Consider the following 21,580-nt stretch of genomic DNA (forward strand, 5'->3'; position numbering starts at 1 on the left):
TAAAATATAATCAAGTGCTATCCTGTTATCAAGAACAACTTTGGCCAGAGAGGCTAGGATGTTTTTTGTGTGGGGGGGCGGGGGGTGGAGCTATTGCCTTAGCTAGTTTCAAAAGTTGAGGAGAGGTTCCTGATCATATTCTCATTTACATTTATTCCTAACCAGAGAAGTATGGCCTGCTAAAGGAAGAAAATCCTGAATCATGAACGCCTCCTGGTAAGTCCCTTCTAACTTGATGATGCAAATTTAGAGAAGTTGACCAATGAGTTGTCTTAGTTGGTTTGTGGAAAGTTAGGGGCACAGTTAGATAACCTAAAAGGCATTGTCCAGTTATATGCCAGCCATCTAAGCATTCAGAGGCCCAAAGAGAACAATAACTACCTCAGACAAAGGTAAGTCGTGCCAGGGCACAAACCACTTTTCTTAAGGTGGGGAAATGCATATATTTGCAGGGATTGTTGCATTTGCACGTTCAAGCCAGGGGTTGGTTAGGTTTTCTTCTAGCCTGAAATAAAAAGCTGTCCTAAAGTCCGGAGGTTACCCCCCACCCCCACCCCATTAACAATGGCCTGGGGGATATGGATGATGGTATTATCTTTCCCGGCCAATACCAAAGTACAGGAAAGAAAGAGAAGAGAGGGTTTCATGTTCAGTTAAAGTATGAAGTCTTGATCTGGTGTCTTGGGATGAAGCATTCTGCCTCAATGTTAGCTACTTCTCTTCCTAGTCAATTTGATTTGGAGGTCTTTAATGGTAGGACCAGATGTCAGGTGGAGCTTCTTTAGCTGTGTGATATGTACTCACGACTAGAGTCCCTGAAGTTTGTTTGCCATCTGGGTATTGAAGAGGACCTGGTATAGTCTCTTCCAAGGAGGTTCAAGGACAATCTTTGTTCTTACTGATTCCAACTCAGAAGGGTCAGAGAAAACTGTAAATGTTAGTTTGGAGAGCTGTAGCCAGATTTGCAAAAACATTGGAGTAGAACAATAGCTATCTCTAAATGGCAAAATACTTAAAAAATGCCCATTATTAAAGATCTGATGAGAGCTCATGATCATGGAATTGGCAAGGAAATTTGGTTATTTTTGTGATATACAGCATTTCAAGATGATAACTGGATTTATGACTGATAACATTATACCAGGCTATATCAAATTTCCAGGAATTTCACATAATTTCTGGAACATTTATAACATATACCTATACAGATACAACCTAAAGAAGGCTTAGTATTACTTCATCTTTGATAATACTTCCCATGTAATTTAACATATCAGATATGCCTAATTAGTTTAACTCCTTTTTTTATAAGAAGAGAAGATCCTTTTATGTTCCAGGAGCCCTCTGAAAAATTTCATAGTTCAAGGTCAAAAGGACTTCATTTAGAATTTGATTTTAGGCAAGTTTATCCAAAAGGCTTTAAACATTTGTTCAAAAAGGACCATAGTTCACTGTAAAACAATAGTTAGTTATCCATTTAACCAAAGTGACAATTAGAGACTTTGCAGGCAAATATAGAAAATTACATAATTGTTAAAGAACAACAACAAAACAAAACCCTTAGCTCTTTTAGTAGAGAAAACTTGGTTTTAAGTAATTAAAGACCTGATGAAGACAGTGTGAAATACAGGCAATTATTTTGATAAAACATAGAATCTTTGTTTTTTAAGGCACATTACTTTTAAGAAAAACCCTTTACAATGGCTCATCAAGAGCAGACCAATAGTCTATAACACTTTGTCTTTTTAACATAGAAAAAAACATTAGGTTGCTTTTCATACTAAAGAGCATTTACTTGATTAAATTCTTATCAATCTTAGCCAGTTCTGACTGCATATAAAATTCATTTCCCTTATTATGTCTAATAGTTTTAATTACACATATTAGAATTTTAAACCTTTAAAACCTTTAATAACTAGTGAAAACTAAGAAGTAAGCAATCATGAATTGTATTTTACATTAGCCTTCTGTAGCTTGGCTGATTTATAAACACTTTTTATGTTTTCTAAAAATATGATTTTTTTATAGGAAAGTCTCAGTGTGGCACAAAACACAATATTTTGGTTTACTAATAAACCCAAATATTTTAAATTCCTCTGTAAAATGAGAGGATAAATCTATGTTCAGTAATTAATGTTACAGTATTTTATTTTATTTGGGAGTGATCTGGGTACTTAATGAATTTACCTTAATATTTAACTTAGCAAAACTTTAAGGTTTCAGGTTACCAAAAATTGGGGGAAATTATTTAAAAAGTTCACCTAGAACCTTTTATTTTACATCCATTTAATCTACTTGTTTTTAACAATTAGGTTTAGATTACATATGAAAATGTTATCATACCAAGTTATTTTCATTACTGACAAACTTTGTAATGTGAACTTATTTGACTAATAAACCCAGGTAGAATAAAAGTTGTATGTTTGTATTATATTCAGTATTGATAACTCTAAAGATATCCCTGTTTTACTTAAACAAAAGACCTCAAACTAGCTTTTATTTACTAAAGATTAGTCCTAGACCACATAAACTTGAAAAGCATTTGAGTTACTTTCTGTTTTATTTCTTTAATTCATATAAATGCTTGCTTGGTTTTAAGGCATTTAAATAGAGCTCTTTTACAAATTAATTTTTAGCAATACTATCTGAAGGTAGAAAATAACACACATCTAATACACACATATATATAGAGAAAGACACATGTAAAGTTCACTAGTTATGAAAAAACTGTTGGAATAAGTTAAGTTTATCTGCCCAGATGGCTAAAGCTTTTTCTACTAATATTTGTGGAGAAGACATATGATTTTTCATTTGCCAAATTTCAAGTGACCTTTCCCCTTTTTGTTTTCCTTCGGATAAGAATTGTTTCCTTGAAGTTTACGAATATTTACATCAGAGGAAGGGAATGCAAATTCCTCTTAGAAGAGCTTTGGTTTCCCAAGGCCAATATTTATAAGCCATTTGAGATAAACAGGAGAAGTTTGGGGATTGATAAAAGAGTAGGTGAACTTTGAATTGTCTTTAGAGTGGTATTTCTAGGTTTGCAAAGATTTGTAAAATAAGGACAGTTGCTCTCAATTCCTCAGAGAATTCAGTAGTAGCCTAAGTGACATTGTAGGCTGATCCACCATAAATCTTCTTAAATATCCTGTCAGTTTGATAGGATCTTTAGCCACAATTAGAGTTCAACCCACTTCTCCATCCAGGTGTATTTTGTGGCCCCCAGTCTGACAGTTATTAAGCCAAGTTCTCAGGATGCAAAATTCTTGGGTTTCTTTAGAAAGATTTTGGCCATTTTTGTAGATATTTATAGCTTATGGGACCATAGTTTTTAAACAGCTGTGGTGGTAGAAGGTGGTATACCTGACTTTGGAGTTTAAGGATTCTATTTTATTATTATTATTTATATATATTTTTCAGCTAAGCCTTTGGGTCTCTAGGAGCTAAACTAATACCTAAAAGGGATGTGCCTATGGTAGGGGATTGTGTACAGGAAGTACAATGTACTCCATCACACAGAAATTTTCTTGAAGTTGGCAGGTGACCTAGTGTCAATCTAACCCATTCCATGACTAACTTATCCTAATGCAGGAGTCTTTGGGTGTGGGAGCAACAGCTCTAATACCTCTTAAGTGCTTTATTCATGCCCACCAATTTTTGCAGCTTTTTGACTTCTGAAATTCCCATTAGCAATTGGCCTTTAGCTACACAAAATAAGACAAACACGTGCACCTTAACATATGGCAGTAACCAAGAGTTGTTGATGATTCCTGGCCAAGAGAAGGCCCTGTGCACACCACCAGTAATTCCTGTGGAAGCTGGGCTGGGGAAAGGCTTGAATCACCAGACCTCAACAATTGGGGACTGTGCCATACCAATAACAGTTCCCACCTGGATCTTTGGACAGAATCGAGGGCTGGAGATTTTCCACTTGATCTGCAAAGATAGGCGCTTGGTTCCAGGTAGAACTGTCTGCCAGGTCAAGCTATCCTGCCCTGTATTGGAAAGCCAGTTACATTGGGAGCTCAATGCAAAGAGAGCAGAGCTCAGAACTGAGAACTTACCCATGGCCCTCAAAAATGGCAAGAAAGTGAACTCAAAAAGGGGTTCATGGATACCACTCTTGTGTTTCTCCTTCAGGTCCCAAATTCAACTGAGTACATTTAAGAATCAAATTGGCTTTCTTAAACAACTCGTGAATTGGGCAGCATCCCATCTAGCAAGTACAAAGGAACACCACTGAGCTGTAGAAAAGGAAAGGTTTTTAAAGGTGGGAAGGGGGTGAAAAAAAGACATTATTAGCAAGCAATGCACTGTTTTAGGCAAGGTCGCCCTCCTAAGGGAAACAGAAGTGCCTGTTGAGCAGATTACCTCACTTAGTTGCTGACTGGGTAATTCCAAGTTAACTGGTTAAAGATTACATTCCTGGGGGGTTAAAATGCAATTTGGTTAGGTATTAAGTATTGATTTGGTGACGTGAGCTTAGCACAAGTGACTCCATTTTGGGCCTGTTGCCTTTTTTTTTTTTTTTTTTTTTTGCCGTACGCGGGCCTGTCACTGTTGTGGCCTCTCCTGTTGCGGAGCACAGGCTCCGGATGCGCAGGCTCAGCGGTCATGGCTCATGGGCCCAGCCGCTCTGCAGCATGTGGGGTCTTCCCAGACAGGGGCACGAACCCGCGTCCCCCGCATTGGCAGGCAGATTCTCAACCACTGCGCCACCAGGGAAGCCCCTGTTGCCTCTTTTTTAACAAATGCTAATTAAGACACATTTATCTACTAAATGATTTAACATATATAAAGCATTTAACTAAATTTCTCATGCAATAATACTGTTTCTGTTTCTTTACCCTCTTACTGATAAACAAAAACAAACTCTCAAAACTTCAATTCACACACTAAAAGTAAAAAGTGTCAATTATGTCAGTAAATCATTATTTGAGTGAATAGAAAAAAAAAGTTACTGATTATAAAACATCAGCTGCCATCTGTTGAGTAGCTACTATTTATCGAAGATGTAACACTCGTTTTCCCAGTTGTTTCAGGGTAAATTCTAGAATTCTCATCTATTGTTCAGGAACCCATCTTTACCTGAAGCTGAGGTGTGCAGTCAGCTGAACCTGAGTTATAAGGGTTAAGATGAAGGATAGGTGGTTTCCTCAAAAGAAATATTGGGTGTATATTACCAAAATAAAGGGGATTAATACTTAGTAGGAAAATCAGGGTTTTTACATCTTCCAACCTTTTAAAAAGAAGCACTTAAATATTTAACAGGATTTTAATCCTCAGCCTTCTTCCACTTGTAACAGTATGGGATATTCGTTTATTTAATGGCTTTATCTTGAGTTCTTAGCTGCTTTCTGGATCTTTCACTCCATCCCTTTGCTAGTCCCTTATCTTATACCTACCATTACATGTAGATATTTGCCAGCATTCCACCTTCTGCCCCTTGTCTACTATCTTTTTCCCTTAAACAAACATGCTGGGGCAGTCAGATTGTTGTTGATTACAATAAGGAGAGTGGACTCAATTCTACAGCAATAACTTCCAAATTAAGAGCAGTAAATGTTCTCTCCACTTCTAACTTTTGAGGGACAGTTCTGGCCATTGTCCTGGCAGAAAGCTCAGGACTGAATCTGTCCCAGTGATTTCTGAAAATGGGCAAATAATACTATCCATTGAAGCTGAAATGTTTAAGGAAAAGTTAGGCTATCAGGAAAGTTTGGTTATTAGTTAAATTTATAGATCTATCCATTTCTCACCCAAGAGGCATTTTGATCACTGGCCCAGAATATAGATTAATGACGATCATTTGCAATTAGATGTTTTCTCTTACAAAAACAAAGTGGGAAAACCAAGTTTTAAATGCTTCCTACTGAAAGGATTTCAAAGAGGCTTATTTGCATTACTAAGTTAGATTAAGTTGATATTCAGTTATTTTCTTTTGACACATGAGCAACTACTCACACAACATGTTTATTATGAAATTCAGTGAAAATAAATTACAAATAAGAAAGAAAAGATGGAGATTTATTTTGGAAATCTATTTCCATTTAATATTGTCCTGCTATTTGACATTAGGTAATTTTGTTTTACTAACAACTGAAAATCAAGATGTTCTGAGGAAAGTACATGTTAATATGAAGATGTACTATATGTAAAAAACTTTAAGCAGCAAATCACATTTAAAATAATTGAGCACTTTTTATATCCATAGCTATACAAGTTTAATTGAATATTAAAGTTTGAAATCCATGAATACCAGGAAATATTTTTAAAATTTTAAACATTTTAATAGACTAGTTTGTGGAAGAAAAGAGAAAAAAGTTTTGAGTCAACATTCTCTGAATAAAGACTGAATATGAGCACTTTTATGTGTGGCTAAGTCATCACCAGAAAACATAATAGCTACTTATCCTTGCAGTCATTCCATCATATGTGGGCAATGGAATTTTGATCTCTTGGAATTTATAATTGAAGAGAAGTAACAGTGAAGAGGAATATGAGTTAATTGTCAGGTATTTAGGATGACATATTTTATATCTTCAAGGTGCATTCTTTAAGAAAGTTACAATAAGTGTATTTTTGATACAAGTGACAGTTTCTCAGTTCAGTAATTTGTTACTACTCATTGTCTGTTTCTATTTTATTCAGGTGCTTGCAATTATTTTTGATATCCTATGTACAAAAATTATGAAGTATTTGTAATCAACATATCACTGATGACAAATGTACAAACAGTTAAAGTTGCAAACAGACATTCAGCTAATAATTTCTTCACTAGATCTTGGAGCTAGAGAGTTTACTTGGCTTTCATCTCCTGCCTTTAAAAGATTTGATGTTATGGACTCCCATCCCTAAAGATGTTACATCATATGCTCAGTATCAAAAAGCTTGTAAAGTGATAAGAACTTCGTTTTAGTTCCAAGCAGCATTGCACTACCTCATGCTTTAAAACAAAAACAAGGAACAACAATAAAAAGCATTACATTTTGTTTTCTTCTAATAGCAGAGCTAACAAGTAAAATTTCACTTTTACCAAAAGCCTTTAAAAATTAACAGGAAGCGTGTATGAAATTTAATGACTGATTGAGCCATAATATATTATTCATGTAATGTTGGAAGCATACATCATTCACCTGGATATAAGAGAAAAAAATCTTTCTTTGCAGAATTATTTGAGAGAGCATTATGTGGAAGGAGTCATTGGTCCCACTCCATACAATATTCCTTATCTCATTTTATGTCTATGATGAATTTTAAGTAAATACTTAACTAGTTTTTACAGCTGTTATTATATAAAAGTTCACAAAGAAAAGAGAGAAAAAAGCATAAAATTATAAAGAATTAAGATAAGTTACTCAGATTATTATGGAAGGAAAAAAATGTGCCGTCAGAAAAACAAGTAAGAGTGGTACAATTCTCAAGAAATCTATATTCCGTTTCTAATTTTACCTCTGAATGATGCTCTGACTTTTGAAAAGTTTCTTGGCTAACTTTTGACTGTTAACTGAGAAAATTCTCCTTGAAATGGTAAATAATAGTTGCCACCTAGTACGTGCTAAATACTGTAGCGCTAAGATTGCTACTGGTAAATATCTTCAGTTTTTCATTATTGTCTTTGGGTTATCTTCAGAGCACTATATATATATATACGATTAAGCAAACAAAGTAGAAATATCCCTTTAGGCAAATGTAAATTATAGACAAAAATCCTTCTTACAAAGAGTGGGAACACAATTGGTCATATTCCTGCTACCAATTTGAACACAGTATTTCAATATGAGAAAGCTACCTGGATATATAGCCAATAATTTTTTTTGAGATGGCCAATGTATGAGCTTTTTATTATTTAAAATTTTAAATGTTATTTCTTTTTTAAAATGTTATTTCTTATACAAAGTTTTCTCTTTTTTATTTATCCCCGTTATATCTTTGTGAAGCAGTGATGGCATTATTACAAATATTCATCATTACACCTTCAAAATAAATTACTCTGAAAAACAGTTCCAATAGCTTTTTGAAGAACCACTCCCTGTTTTAAACCTAACCCAGTTATGATTATCTTCCCACAAGTTGCCCCTTTTCTCACCTCATTGCAAGCAGGACTTGAAAACAACTATGGACCAGATTCAATTCCAAAATGCATTAAGAAGTAATGAATATTTTACTGAAGTATCAAAGGGAGATGTAGCCATGAGATAAAACTTCCTAAAATCCTCTTTAAAACTCTGTATTCTCCACTCACCACCCAGAACTCCTTTGCCACTAAAACCATCTCATTTCCTACCTCCCATCTCCCTACCTGGTGTAGAGGGTGGGTGCAGGAACAGGCAGTAGGAGGTAGGAGAAACTCTCAGCTTCATGGCACCTGATGAAATTACTCCACAGAAGGAGAGAATTTGAAGTTCTATAAACTGAGTTTTATGATGATATGGACATGGATTCAAAGCTCAGTCCTGGGATTAACCAGTAGTAGTACATTTGGAAAGATTTTAATAACTGTGAGTCTCTCTCTTTTTTTTTTTTCCAAGTTGTAAAAGTGGAATTTAATTTCTTACCTCATAAAATCTCTGTGAGGATTAGATGATATGAGGTAGTAAAAATGTGCAGCGTATGCTAGACCTTCAATAAAAGTTAGTTCCTTTCCCTATTTAGACATTAGTGATCAGACTTCTTTGCTTATATCCTGAGGATACTGGATTCCTGATGCTTCTTGAGAATTTTGTTGTGCTCCTTTTTCTGTTCCACTCTGGTCCCAGTGAGTAAACCTCTTACTCTATGTCCAGATGTCTCAGTGAGCACTGACTGCATACAATACTCCAACACAAATACAAAAAGCGTATTCCATACCCTGTGGAGCCAGGCTAATGTTTAAGAGCCTTAGCACAATGAAAGTGATTTTTTAAAAAGAATTTGACAATTCTAATCTATTGAGTTAAATGACTGTAATTCACTAGTCATTCTGCAGAGGGTTTGGGAGTCTGGCAACAGCAAAGTTAGTGGTTTTGATGTTACAATTTTATTCTGTTATGAAATACAAGATAAAGTTTAATGCAAGGGGCTCATCTTGACCTTGTCCTTTCTTTCTTTTACTCTTATACTTCTTATAGTGGACATTTACTCTTTTTGTTTGTTTTATTTTGGTTTTTGTTGTTACCATTCATTCCCACTTTTTTGTTTTTGTTTTTGTGGTACACGGTCCTCTCACTGTTGTGGCCTCTCCCGTTGTGGAGCACAGGCTCGGGACGCACAGGCTCAGCGGCCATGGCTCACGGGCCCAGCCACTCCGCGGCATGTGGGATCTTCCTGGACTGGGGCACGAACCCGTGTCCCCTGCATTGGCAGGTGGACTCTCAACCACTATGCCACCAGGGAAGCCCCCCCACTTATTTTTATCAAAGCTCCTTCCCAACTCTTAGTCCATACAAATTGAGAGCTATGGATCCTACTTGTGTCTCCAGGAGTGGTATTCTGCTTAGGGCTGGCTGTTCAGACAATTATGTTACAGAAGCCATTGATTCAGGGATAGCACGTGATCCAAGAAGAGCAAATGCAACAGTTGTACAGATAGGAGAGAAGAAACAGCCTGTTGCATCTGGCTTCCTTTCCTTAGCATAATGCTTTATTCATGCTATGGAGCCTGAGGTGATAATAGGCTAGAGATGGCAGGCAACTCTGTTGCTATGGAATGAAGATAGAGGAAAAAAAGTTAAACAATGAAAGAAAGTAAAATTCCACCCCACTGACATTGCTTGAAGTTCTGGCTCAAGCTGTACATGAGGCTGCCATTTGACATTTATCTGAGCCAATAAATTCCTTTGTTTTTCTTTAAGCCAATTTTAATTAAATTTCTATAACCCACAATACAAACATTCTTAAGTGATATTTCCTTCTTTTTTTTTTTAGTGAATAGTGATTTCCAACTCATTCTTTTCTGCTCTGTTTTGTTTTTTCCCCCTCCTTTCCCTTCATGTACCATTTCCCTCCCTCTTTGTTACTTCACAGTTTAGTTAAGGAAAATTATGAAAGTAGCCCCACATGAACAAAAATTCTTAAAATTATTCATTATGATGTCTTTCTTTACTTGAGGTGTTACTTGCCTTTTGTATCTGATGTCCCTTCAAGGCCTTTAATTAATTTTTATCATGCTTCTTAAAGGACCCAGCATGGTACCATACACCCCCTATGCACTCAAAGTATTAATTGGAAATAATGATAATGATCAACCTCATGAAACATTTTAAACTCTATCCTTGTTCACCTGGCAAGCTGTGAACATGGAAGATGGGCAGAGAACGATTCACTAGGAAGCAGAATTAATGAGCAGGGACAATGTCTAATTCTATATATTTTTAATCATGTCTATTACAGTTAGCACTCAATTTAAATGAATAACCTTAAGAGCAGTGTTGGTAGTTCCCTTATAAGTCAATGACTTCTGTCCTAATAGGCAATGAATCATTAGGTCATGACAGTCATATTTTTATTTGTTCTTTTTCCTTCTTTCAGCTTTTCAGTAGAAATGCTGAAGAATTCTTTTAAAATACTTTAGAATAATCATCATTTTCCCATTCCTTCATGTCTTTAAAAAGCAGATCACATACTGGATTCTCTTCCAGGGCATTTCTTAAGGATTTATAAAGCCATTTTCATATAACCTTGACTAACCATCTTCATTTTTATTCTGAGAGACTTCTCACCTCTCTGAGTTGCTATTTCACTTGCAGAACTGTGAGCTGGGAAGAACCCGACATGGTGAAAACAAATGTGCACGTTCTGGACATGGCATACAGACCTTTCCAGGATCAGTCTGATGGCTCAGAGTGGGGATCAACTAAATCCTTTGTTTTTCCCTTTTCTCTTCCAGTCTTTGGCAATGTGTATAAACACACATGAGGGTTAAAAGTAATTACAGAGGGCTTCCCTGTAGCCAGTGGTTGAGAGTCCACCTGCCGATGCAGGGGACACGGTTCGTGCCCCGGTCCGGGAAGATCCCACATGCCACGGAGCAGCTGGGCCCATGAGCCATGTCCACTGAGCCTGTGCGTCTGGAGCCTGTGCTACGCAACGGGAGAGGCCACAACAGTGAGAGGCCCGTGTACCGCAAAACAAACAAACAAACAAAAAGTAATTACAGAGCTTGCCTTCTCTTTCAGTGGCTTGTCACCAGGAGATCAGGGGAGATTATATATATATTCTTTGGATATTCTTAAATTCTACTTTGGATGTTAATTTTCCACACCCCTTTTCCCTGGGCCAGTTCCACTGATGCAAACTACTCAGTATAATTAAGATTTCTTCTCCACTATATGACAAATTTATGCTTGTTTAAAAAAAATCACATAGATACATATATGGATAGAAAAAGACTGGAATGAAATATACCAAATAATATATTTGGTTTCTCAGAATGCTAAGCTGGGTGATAGTTTTTTGTTTGTTTGTTTTTTAAATAAATTTATTTATTTTGGGCTGCATTGGGTCTTTGTTGCTGCTTGCGGGCTTTCTCTAGTTGCAGCGAGCAGGGGCTACTCTTCGTTGTGGTGTGTGGGCTTCTCATTGCGGTGGCTTCTCTTGTTGCGGAGCATGGGCTCTAGACTTTTGGGCTTCAGTAGTTGTGTCACATAGGCTTAGTTGCTTCGCAGCATGTGGGATCTTCCTGGACCAGGGCTCGAACCCATGTCCCCTGCATTGGCAGGCAGACTCTTAACCACTGCACCACCAGGGAAGCCCAATAGTTAATTTTTTAAAATTTACTTTCTACTTTTTACGTGTCTACATTTAATAAACTTATGTTAGTTTTTCATAATAATCAAATAATAAGTAAAAAGAAAACATTTTTCATTCTAATTCCCTGATATTTTTTCTTTTGTGTCCAAAGATTTCTAAGTGATCATACCCATCAAATTGTATACAGACTATTTCCCTGAATTAACTACAAGAGTAGTTCAGAGAAAGAGTATTCAGTTTAAAATCATAATTGCATTGCTGCCTGCTAAGGCTATGGCATAATTTTTCTTTAGTTAAATAACATTTTCTCCTTATCAAATGTAGTTGGTGGGCTATTTGTTTTTGTAGAATAGGCATTGGACATGGCATAAAAAGAGTAAGGCATAGAAACACATAGTAAGAATTTTGGAGTGTCTAGGAGCTTCCTAAAAGTGAATGGATGTGACTGCAGTTCCCTAGGAGGCTGAGAAGTGGCAGATGGGCAACAAGAAGGTCTGAGATTTCCTAAGAAAATGTGGAATAGAGACTCCACCCACTTTCTTCTTAGTTGAAATGCACTAAGGAGAAAATAGCATAAGATCCTTGTCTATTAAGAAGATGGGGAAAAACAAAAGTAGAATTCAAGTGAACTGATTTCCTTGTTCAATTTCTTTTTTAAAAAATAAGTAGGTAGGTACTTCCTCTCTGCAGTGAATTTTAAAATGGTAATTCAATACAAGCTAATTAACATGCAGAGAGGCATGATATAAAATTGATTTATATATACATATATTATATCTTTAAACTGCTGTGCTAAGGTGAGTCTTCTAGTGAATCTTGTGCCTGCCGAAGACAGTTGAAGTCTTGACTGGTGCTGACATAAGGCTCATTTAAGTTCACCAATGTGATATGATAGAATATTTTATAATTTTGCTTTTTTGAACAATTTTTGTTGGTTAATAATGCTACCCATAGAAGAAGATATAACATGATGAAAAATCCCTGAAAACTCTGTGTTCAAAAAGCAAACATATGAATCTTGTTTGAAGGTTTTTTAACCTTTGACATTTATAAAGGATTTGATAAAGTTGTTTGCTTTTATTTTTTAGCTATAAGGAAAAATGACTCCCAGCTTCATGGTTCCAGAAAATGGAATCTAAGCCAATGAAAGTAAGAAAGCTCTATATAGGATAGTAATATATTATGGCAAGGCTATCTGAAAAAGAGCCTTTACATTTACAGTAAGATATATTGACACTCTACTTTAATCCTTGGGATACACATACAAAGTCACTGTAAGACGCTTTAGGCGTATGTAAGGCTAACTCTTATGTTTTTAAGTTCTTGTTACTACAGTAATGAACTTCAAATACATCAGATAGAAAAGATCAGTCACGAGCTTACACACTTAGAAGTATCTCTGCTAGGAGCACAGACTGGACTTGTAGGGATACTTTATTACTGGTCTGTAGGGGGAATCTCCTCTGAAATAGGATGAAATGTTAGACTCTTCTTTCTTTTATGTATTAAGGTAAAGGAACAATTTTAGTGAACTATGTAGTAAGTGACTATTCCCTACTGGTCACAGAAATTTAAACATTCCTGTGCCAGTGGTCTTGGCCGCTTTGAACTTTTAGTTTCTTGAACATTGATGCATTCACACGTTATGCCATTAAAAAATTTTGTTTACCTTGCTCCTGAGATGAAAAGAACAGCCCCATATTATACAAAATGCCTTTAAATGGAGTAGTAGTAGCAAGAAGAGCTATTACTATTCAGGACTGTTCTGGAGTTTTTTGTTTTTGTATTTATTTTTCTCTGAAAAACACATCAATGATTAATTATGTGTTAATTTTCGTCGTATTAAGAAAACAATCAGATCACTCAAAGTACCTACTATACACAGCACTGGTTCTGTTGTAGGAGAAGGAAAAACACCTTCCTTTGTGATACAGTGCACTTTTACTTTATGAATATTGTTAGCAAAGAATGAAAAACAGGAAAAAGAATAAAACTTCCATCTGAGCTTTTAAAGGATTTCTGAGCCCCACTTCTTTTTTTTTTTTTTCCTGATGCATCAATCAAGAAATGTGATTATAATTCAGAAAGAATTATTCACTCAACTGTAAACACAAGTAAGAGGTTTAACTGGGCTACTGGCTTTGAGGTTCAAGTGGCATTTACAAAATCAAAATCACAAGACAGAGAGAACAAGGTTACCATTACGGAGGCACTGAGACTCAGACAAGTGCCCTCAGGGAGTTAATATGGTTAAGGTTATCCATGCTAAGCAACATCTTATAAAACATTCTATCTTGAGTATTACTCCTATTTACAAGAATGGGCTAATTCATTTATGTCAAATGTGGCTTTTGGGTATTCAGTTTTTTTTAATGTCACCAAAATTATCTCAGAGGAGCAGCTCTGATGGGTCAATCATTGCAGATGGTAAGTGCTTTGTTAATTATACAGAAATTTAGAAACAATTGTAGAATGTCTCGCCTCAGGAGAAATTTCTCTCTTCCTGTTTGAGAGCCCTTTCTCCCTACCGAATTAATTTTGTGTTTGTGAATAGATAACAATCTCAGCCACGTGGTAGAAATAACTCCTTGCTCCTTGCTCAAATACGCAAGTGTAAATAAGCAAAGGATATCACAAATAAACAATGCCATTCTTTTTAAATAATGCAGTGTGTGTAATTAGGAGTATGCAATTACAACAGCGTACAGCTCTCAGTGTAACAATTAGGTTTTCAGTAAAATGTAATTTGTTCCGATGTAAATGTTTTTCCTCAATTCAGAAGATTCCCTTGAGTTGTTTCAATAAGCGTATTTCTGCAAAGACATGCAGTAGTGCACTATGTTCCAATATACAAATCAAAGAGGACAACTATATTATAATAAGCTACTGAAATTTTTGAAGTATGGGTTACCAGTGTTGTCTTGAGATAGGAAAGTAGGGGCAATCACTTTCTGGGAACTGTTGACATATAAGAATGCCTATGTGGTAGATATAAAATATAGATTATAAAATTACTATATATATAAATTATTATATATATACTATATATATATAAAATTAGTGTATATATGTGTATATATATTCCTTTTTATGGATGTCACAGGTATGTATATATACCTCTTTGTGATGTGACTTCCATAACAAGGTAGAGTCTTGAATCTGGGCTGGCCTTGTGACTTGCTCTGACCACTCTGGTGTAAATGATGTTGACTTTTGAGGCTAGGTTTTAAGAGACCTTGGAATGTGGTCCTGAGGTCGCCATGCAAAGAAGCTAGACTGGCTTATGGAGGAGGAGAGGCAGGTGGAGAAGAGGTCCCTAGTGACAGCCCACAGCAACTGGCAAACATGTGAATGAGGTCTCTTGGGTCTTCTAGCCTCACTGACCCCTAGCTGAATCCTGGGAGCTGAGTAAGCTCAGGTGAAATATGCAGATGAACTGTCCAGTCAACAAATAGAATTGAGAGAAATAGCTAATTATTGTTGTTTTAGCTTCTAAATTCTATAGTGGTTCTGTGTAGCAGGGCCAATTGAAATAGTTGTTTGAGTTTTCTCTTATCACAGTGTTTGGTGCCACTGTTTAACTGACTTTGTTTTCCCAGTCAATTAGGAACTTATAAAGTTTACGTATGGAATTGTGAAACACCATCACATTTTTAGTAGAAAGAAAAATGACTTGAGAAAAACAGAACCTTAGTACAGTAACATTCAAAGTAAATTAGGGACTAGAGATCATCTAGTTCAATAGATTGAAAAGGGTACTTTTCGGATTACTAAAACAGGGAGGATGAAGATATTCTTTAGGGCTATTCCAGTGGGTATGATGGAGGAGGATGGTCTGGATTTCTCATGCCAGCTTCAGCCATACCAGCTCTATTTTTATTTGTTGTATTCCCATGTGCAGAAGTAATTCTCTGAGATAAAAAATGTAAAACCACTGCAGTCCAGCTCTCAGACTTTTCAGAGGAACACGTTAAGGCCCAGAAAGAAGACATAATCAGTGTGAAAATTTACCCTCAGTATGACAAAATACTTCATCATAATGATGTTAATTTGTTTGTTGCACACAGGTGGTAGCTAAGTGTAAAACCCCTCATTGATTTGGCTTCTATCTACTTCTCTAGCATTCTTTCTGTCTCAGTCTCATGGGTCATCAGACTCCTACCTTGAAACTTTCTTTCCCCTAACTCAATCATGGAGCTCTAATACCACGTACAAGTTTCTTTCTCCCCATCTCCCTGTCTTGGAACGTGGTGTATTGCTCCATTCTGCCTGAATCATCTCTATTAGGAAACCTTCTCGGGATCGCCCCTTCCCCATCAACCCAGGCTGTGTCGGGTGTCCTCTTTAATATTTCAATTGCCTTGTTTTTCCTTGCATCACAAATATGAAGGCCTACAGGTTGTAGTAAACTTGTGTTTGCTTTTCTTGTATTAAAGACTGAAAGACTTTGAGGGTAAGAAACATGACAAATGTTTGGTATCCCCAGGGCCTGGCATAAACAGAAGGCATGCACCAAATATGTGTGGAGTGATGGGACAGATGAATGAATCAATGAAATTTCTAAGTGAATGAGGGGTTTCTCTTTCACCAAAAGTATCAAATGAAAGATGAGCTACACGCTAGAAATGTTAATGTTGGGATTAAAAGGGAAGTGGGAGAAAGATTGTGAAGGGCCTTTTATATCACATGTAATAGGAGGACTAGAGAAGATTTTAAGCAGGGGAGGATACAAAAAAGTACCTTTAGAAAGATCCTTCTGGCTGATCTGTGGAATTGTAATTTCTTAACATGCAAAATTAGAAATAAAGAGATCACTTAGGAAGCAGGAAACTTTCAGTCATTTTGCATAGTTTCACCAATTTAAAAAAGTGAGAGGTAAAAGAAAAGTGAGATTTGGGAGCCCTGAGTTTAAATCCTGACAGTGGCTTCTACCATACACCCTAGGTCCATTATGTATTTTCGGAGATCCTCAGTGTTTTCACTTGTGAAATGAACATTATAATTCAAGCTTAACAGGAATAAAAAGATTAAATGGGGGAAACATGGTGGTGTATTGTAAACTATAATGCATTAACTAAATATGAGTTATATGATTGAAACTAATAATTTTCATTTTAAGCTGCTATAGTGACATCTTTTTTTTTTTTTTTTTTTTTTTTGCGGTACGCGGGCTTCTCACTGCCGTGGCCTCTTCTGTTGCGGAGCACAGGCTCTGGATGCGCAGGCTCAGCGGCCATGGCTCACGGGCCCAGCTGCTCCGTGGCATGTGGGATCTTCCCGGACCGGGGCACGAACCCGTGTCCCCTGCATCGGCAGGCAGACTCTCAACCACTGCACCACCAGGGAAGCCCTAGTGACATCTTTTTAACCCCCAAATCCTATGAGTTTAAGTTTTATATTTAGCATTACAGAGACTCTACTAACATATATCTGATTGGTTCTCACTACACTACAACACTAAACTGGAAAAGCACACAATAAATGGAAATATCCCAGTAAGAGGAAAAATCCTTGAAATCAGTTATCATGTTTATTTGAAAACTATTTGTTCCAGTTGTCTATTGCCATGTGCAAAACACTCCAAAATTTAGTGTCATAAAAAACAACTAATTATGCTCATGGATTCTGTGGGTCAGGGGTTTGGACAAGATACAGTGAGAATGGTCTGTCTTTGCCATATGATGTCTGAGACCTCAGCTGGGGAGATTCAAATGACTGAAGGCTAGAATTATGGGGAGGTTTTTAAACTCACATTTCTGAGGCTTGGACTGGGAAGATTGAAAGGCTGCGCACAGCTGGGCCTATTGGCAGCCTTCATGGAGCCTCTCCATGTGCCCTGGGCTTCTCTCACTATGGCTATCTTGAGGTAGTCAAACTTCTTACTTGCAACAAGAACAGGTGTTCTCACAAACAAAACAGGTGCATGGACATTTGTCACTCAGCCTCAGAAATTACATAGGATCACTGCCACTGTACCATATTGATCAAAGCAGACCCAGGGCAATTGAGAGATTCAAGGGGAGGAGAAAAAGACCTCACTTTTTTTTTTTTTTTTTTTTTTTTTTGTTGCTGTACGTGGGCCTCTCCTGTTGTGGCGTCTCCCGTTGCGGAGCACAGGCTCCGGACGCGCAGGCTCAGCGGCCATGGCCCACGGGCCCAGCCGCTCCGCGGCACGCGGGATCTTCCCAGACCGGGGCACGAACGCACGTCCCCTGCATCGGCAGGCGGACTCTCAACCACTGCGCCACCAGGGAAGCCCAAGACCTCACTTTTAATGGGAGACATTCATGGACTTGTTTTAAAATCTCCACACAGTTTCATGGATGGAGCTTAAGAGGTACATTTTTTAAGTAAAATATACGCTGATCAAACCATATATTATCCACGTGAAAGTCATTGAAAAGAAAATAAGAATTTCCTTTGAACTTTAGTTGTTGTTTTTCTGATGAATTTTTCCCAGTGTCCCTCAATAAAATTGAGGTAGAGCGAAAAACTTAGTCCCCTGCAACACTGAGTAGGTCTGATCTTGCAAATTTATGTAAATTTTATTTTATAGTAATAATAATGCTTTCAATAATGATTAAGATAATTACAGATATTATTAAATAACAACAGTTCAAAGTGGTATACAAATCCATTTATATATATTACAAGCTCACAACTTTAAGATGTACATACTCTTATTATACCCATTTTAGAAATAAGCAAACTAGTGAGGTTAGATGTTAAGAAGTTTTTCCAACTTTTCTGTGTAATAAATAAAAATTTAAAATAATAGGTAATAAAATTTAAAATTTAAAATATCATTTTATAAACTTCAAAAAATGTATACTAAAAAGCAAAACAATAAACCCTCTTTAAACTAAAGTTAGAGCCACATGCACAGGGAATGTGAAAGTTACTGGTAGAGGCAGCTAACCCAGACTGAAGAAATAAGAAGTTCCCTAGAGGGAATGGCATCTGAACTTAACCTTAAAGAGTAAGTAGTATTCATCTGGACAGCAGAGTAGACCATTCTGGTTTAAGAATGTAAATTAAGGGAGTGGTGAGAGATCTTGCTGGAGAGGTAGGCAAGAGTTAAATAACTGAGGAACTTACTTGTCTAATTATATGTATTAGTTTTTTTTTTCTAGTTAATGGGTGTAGTGCCCAAACATGGTAGTTTGTCTTGGACATCCTAGTCTATGCCTATTGTTCCAGAACAATTAGTAACTGTGCCCCTTTCACTCACAAAATGTTCTAATTTCCTGTGGAAACAGAAGAATGGTGTGGTCCCTCTACCAGTCATCAATATTCTTTACAAAGAGGAAAGACATTTTTGATTTATGATTTAGAGAGATGATTTGCAAGGCCCTGGAGAGAGTGAGATTGATCAAGAAAGTTTTAGGGTTGACTGCAGAGATTCATGGGAGAAATTTTGAGATACTGAATTGTAATAGGAATAAGATGAAAGGTACAGATTGTAGATACCTAACCACATTTGTTGACTGGCTAGATGTAAAGAATGAAGGAGAGGAAAGAGGCAGCCCTGTCTCCTAGATGTTTAATGTAGGTGACTAGGTGGTTGTTAGATCTGAAATTGAGGTAGAGAACATCTTCCCTGTCATCTGTTTTGGGTATAGTATTGGTGATGGGTTTGGAGTCTGTGATAAAACCCATCTTAAAGGATATATACTTTGTATGAATAAAATGAGACTTCTTGGATTTTATATAGAAATTAATGCTAAAAATAAAATAGAACAAGTATAAGAAATGAGGTGGATTTGATAGGGTACGAAGAAAGCAGCTTTATTCTTCTTTCCCACTATATTCTCTGACCTGAAATTTCAGGTTGGTCCTCAAAGCTTTCCCAGTAATTTCCAAGGTTTCGACAAACATCCTCATTAAAAATGCCCAGTCCGGGCTTCCCTGGTGGCACAGTGGTTGAGAGTCCACCTGCTGATGCAGGGGACACGGGTTCGTGCCCCGGTCCGGGAAGATCCCACATGCCGCGGAGCGGCTGGGCCTGTGAGCCATGGCCGCTGAGCCTGTGTGTCTGGAGCCTGTGCTCCGCAGTGGGAGAGGCCACAACAGTGAGAGGCCCGCGTACCGCAAAAAAAAAAAAAAAAAAAAAATGTCCAGTCCACACACAGCCGCGCTTGGGCGTCCTCTCTCTCTCTGACTCCATTTTCTCCACCGCCGGGGGCCGGGGTCTCCTGGGGGGGACCCAGGCGGTACCCCAGATCTCCCTTCAGGGCCAGGGTGAACTCCGGGGAGAACCGGGAGTGGGGGAGATGGGCAGGGATTGGGATGGAGGGAGCAGCACACCCAGAGAGTTTGGGAGGGAAGTAACCACGCGGGGTCTGGGGGGGGGGCTTGGATTGGTGGGTGGGGAGCCTGGGGGCCCTGGCTAACCTCTGGGCAGCGGAGACCCCGGTGGGGGTAGCGGGGTGTGTGGAAGTCGCGGGAGGCCGAGGGAAGCAAGACATTGGGGACATTCTGCAGCAGGTAGGGACCATCACCGACCAGAGCCTGGACGAGCGAGGCCCAGGCCAAGAAACACACCCTAAACTGCCACCAAATGAAGCCTGCTCTCTTTAGCTTCCTTCGTGAAATCGAGGAGAAAACCGCCTTCAGCATTCGAAGCTCCCAAGAGGAAGAGCCTGTGGACCTACAGCTGATGCACTTGGACAACATGCTTCTAGCAGAGGGTGTGGCCGGCCCCGAGAAAGGGGATGGCTCGGGCAGCAGCTGCCACCACTGCAGCCTCCGGGGGAGGTGTGTCCCCTAACAACCCCATCGAACACTTGGACTATCTCAGCAAACTTGCCCAGGGCCGCCACGTTTACCACTCGTAGCTGGAGAAGTATGAGAAGGCACGAAGCAAGTTCACAGCCCACGTCATGAAACTGCTGAGGGAGCAAAGCCGCACGCAGTTTGTAGCACCCAAGGAGACGGAGCGCACGGTGAGTGTCATCCACCGGAAGTTCAGCGCCATCCAGAGGCAACTCAAGCAGAGCCCCTGCGAGGTGGCCATGATCCTGCATTCCGGCTCCTGGATGCCAGACAAAAAGGCCGTAACTTCAGCAAACAGGCCACTGAGGTCCCGAATGAGTATTTCTACTCCCACCTGAGTAACCCATATCCTAGTGACGAGGCTAAGGAGGAGCTCGCCAAGAAGTACGGGATCACTGCCTCTCAGGTCCCCAACTGGTTTGGCAACAAGCAGATGTGCTATAAGAAAAATACTGGAAAGTTCCAAGAGGAGGCAAACATCTAGGCCATCAAGACTGCTGGTGAAGCCATCTGGTCCTGGGCTTTTGTTTGTTGGAAGATTTTTAATCACAGTTTCAATTTCATTACTTGTGATTGGTCTGTTCACATTTTCTGTTTCTTCCTGGTTCAGTCTTGGAAGGTTATACCTTTCTAAGAATTTGTCCATTTCTTCCAGGTTGTCCATTTTATTGGCATAGAGTTGCTTGTAGTAGTCTCTTAGGATGCTTTGTATTTCTGCGGTGTCTGTTGTAACTTCTCCTTTTTCACTTCTAATTTTATTGCTTTGAGTCCTCTCCCTCGTTTTCTTGATGAGTCTGGCTAATGGTTTATCAATTTTGTTTATCTTCTCAAAGAAGCAGGTTTAGTTTTATTGATCTTTGCTATTGTTTTCTTTGTTTCTATTTCATTTATTTCTGCTCTGATCTTTATGAGTTCTTTCCTTCTGCTAACTTTGGGCTTTCTTTGTTCTTCTTTCTCTAGTTCCTTTAGGTGTAAGGTTAGATTGTTTATTTGAGATTTTTCTTGTTTCTTGAGGTAGGCTTGTATAGCTATAAACTTCCCTCTTAGAACTGCTTTTGCTGCACCCCATAGGTTT

At 38.1% G+C, this 21,580-nt stretch overlaps 1 pseudogene across 1 annotated transcript; it reads left to right on the top strand.

The window, feature by feature from the left end:
* Positions 1-202: 202 nt before the first annotated feature.
* Positions 203-20,989, top strand: LOC307052235 (pre-B-cell leukemia transcription factor 1-like; annotated as a pseudogene). Its single transcript has 3 exons — positions 203-216; positions 3,664-4,223; positions 20,135-20,989. The product of its transcript is annotated as a pre-B-cell leukemia transcription factor 1-like (transcript).
* Positions 20,990-21,580: the final 591 nt, after the last annotated feature.

The sequence above is a fragment of the Hyperoodon ampullatus genome, assembly GCF_949752795.1.
Source record: "Hyperoodon ampullatus genome assembly, chromosome: 4".
NCBI lineage: Eukaryota > Metazoa > Chordata > Mammalia > Artiodactyla > Ziphiidae > Hyperoodon > Hyperoodon ampullatus.